The sequence below is a fragment of the Gorilla gorilla genome, chromosome 13 (genome assembly GCF_029281585.2).
Source record: "Gorilla gorilla gorilla isolate KB3781 chromosome 13, NHGRI_mGorGor1-v2.1_pri, whole genome shotgun sequence".
NCBI lineage: Eukaryota > Metazoa > Chordata > Mammalia > Primates > Hominidae > Gorilla > Gorilla gorilla.
Window position 1 is genome coordinate 48,061,949 of NC_073237.2, and position 2,269 is coordinate 48,064,217.

Sequence of the window (2,269 nt, forward strand, 5' to 3'; positions counted from 1 at the left end):
AAAACAGATAAAATGCTTAAAGATGCATAAAGAATTGCAAAAGTACTCCCATGGTGTTTGAAAATTACCAAGACTCAAAGAAACAAGACTAAGACACACTCATGTTTAACTAAGTGAAGTATTTCTCACCATCACGAGCTGTTCAGTTTGGATGGCGAGAGACCTGTAGGTGTTTGGATCAAATTGCCATATTAACGAACTTGCTTTCCTGCATCTAGGTCTTGGCCAACTTATAGTCATTCAAATTACTCTAGGATAAATTAGCTTTGACCAAATCCCCTGAATCCACAAGCTTTGTGTCCCTAGTGCATACTTCAATGCCTGGCGCTAGATAGATGCTCAGCAAATTCTAGCAAATTCTATCATTTTTTATTTGTCTTCCCCTATGGCACCATAAGTTGCTTGAAGTCTGGGCCATCGTCTTATCCATCTTTGTATTATTCTGAACACAGAGTCTACCACAGTGTAGATCCGCAGTAAATGTTTGTTAAATGGACAAAGGAATGAACCAAGGAACAAACTGAGTGGAGGAATTTTTGGAAGCTCATTCTAGCATACAAGCTCTGCCAGAGCAGGGAATGGGAGGCTAGGCTGGGGGTGGAGGGTCACCGTGCCTGCAATCAGTGAATGGTGGCTCTCAGAAGACCTAGGACCCAGCATCAGTGTCCCTGCTTTCGTGGTGGCACAGGGTCATGTCTGTGTGAGGCCACTTCCCCTCCCCCACACGTAATTGGAGGTCTTCTCTGATCAGCCTGCTTTGGAAAACTGCTTGCACCTGGTCTGGAAGAACACAATTAAAAGACGCCATAAAAATTGACAGATCACAGTGCGGAGGGCTGAAAATACATTACAATTCCAATCGAACTATAAATAAAGCCCCTAAATTAAATAAATCTCACACAATTATGGATTAAAACATGTTTAGTGTTAATGGCCTTGCACATGGACCCTGACTCCCGAAATTGTTGCTGAGGCTGCATGGCCAGGGGATTGCATCATAATTAACACCAAGCCATCCCGGAGGGGGCAGCCCGACGTTCAACTGTGGGCCTTCAGAAGGACAGGAGTGGACTAATGAGGCCCCCTCTTCTGGGTGAGCTTCCAAGTGCTTACCCAGCCCCTTCATGGCACCACTGACTTTTCCTTGGAAGAATATGACCTGGAGATGGCTGTCACTTTTAGGACCTGATCCTGTACACAAAGGCTTAGGCTGGGCTGAGTGTTCTGGCTCCCCTGGTTGCTCTATCGCACAGATGTCCACATGCACCAAGAAAATGACCCCACACCAAAAAAGGGATTGTGGAAGAAATACTTGGATAATTCAGTCATTTGATCCCTCCTACTCTGTTCCTTTGAAGTCTATACATTGTATATAAATGGCCAGCAATCATATTGTACATTAAAATACAGAACATTTTCTATAGTAACTCTTAAACTCTAATTGTTAGAACCAAGGAGGTTGGTAAAATCATGAAGGACAGTGAAAGGTATCAGAGTTTTAGCTATATCAAACCAAGTAAGAGTGCCTAAAATTTAGGAATCTTACAAGAGAAAGGTGAGGAGCCCATGGCTTTCGTTCAAGATCAATTCGTACCTCTCACCGAGATCCAACAGATGGAAAGAGGCTCCAGGACCCCCACTGTGCTCCCTGGAGGAGGGCAGGGTGGTGGTGAAGAACAGGGGCTCTGGATCAGGCTGCTGGGGCTCTACTCCCAGCTCTGTGGCTTCCTAAGCACCCACTGCTCTTGGTGTTTTGGGTTCCCTGTCTCCATATCAGGGATGATAATGGCAACTCCTTAGCAGTGAGGTCTGGCCTGAGCTAAGCCTGCATGTGTGTTGGTGTCATCACAATTGGTGCTGTGACTGTACAGGAAGCGAGCCTGTCTTGACTCCCACACTCTAGCTGTGAGGGCCCTTACCTGGTCCACCCTAGACGTGGCAGGAGAGGAGCTGCAGGGGTTCCTGGTGTGTTGCAGGAAGGTGAAGAGCGTGGTTTGGGGAAGACACTCTACCAGTTAACCAGCCTGTCTGTCTCCTTGAGCAACTGGGCTATGCCTGGAGAGATGGGCGTTAGATATTCGCCAAGTTAGAGTGAGGATTAAGTGAAAGTAAGACATACAAAAAATTTAACCCTAGCACCTGGAAAACAAACTGTGCTTGATAAATGTTGACTTCCCTCTCCTCCCTTCCCTGCATCTTTCTGTTGTCTTAACAAAAGACAAAAAGACCCTTGAACTTCTTCAAGGCTGAAGAAGTTGGCTATGGCAGG

The 2,269-nt window shown here is 45.9% G+C and overlaps 1 long non-coding RNA gene across 1 annotated transcript; it reads right to left on the bottom strand.

Moving 5' to 3' along the window:
- Positions 1-521: 521 nt before the first annotated feature.
- On the bottom strand, positions 522-1,782 carry LOC129524418 (uncharacterized). The gene is made up of 2 exons (XR_008668171.2): positions 1,595-1,782; positions 522-780 (listed from the first exon to the last, which is right to left on the bottom strand). It is a non-coding gene; the product is annotated as an uncharacterized lncRNA (long non-coding RNA).
- Positions 1,783-2,269: the final 487 nt, after the last annotated feature.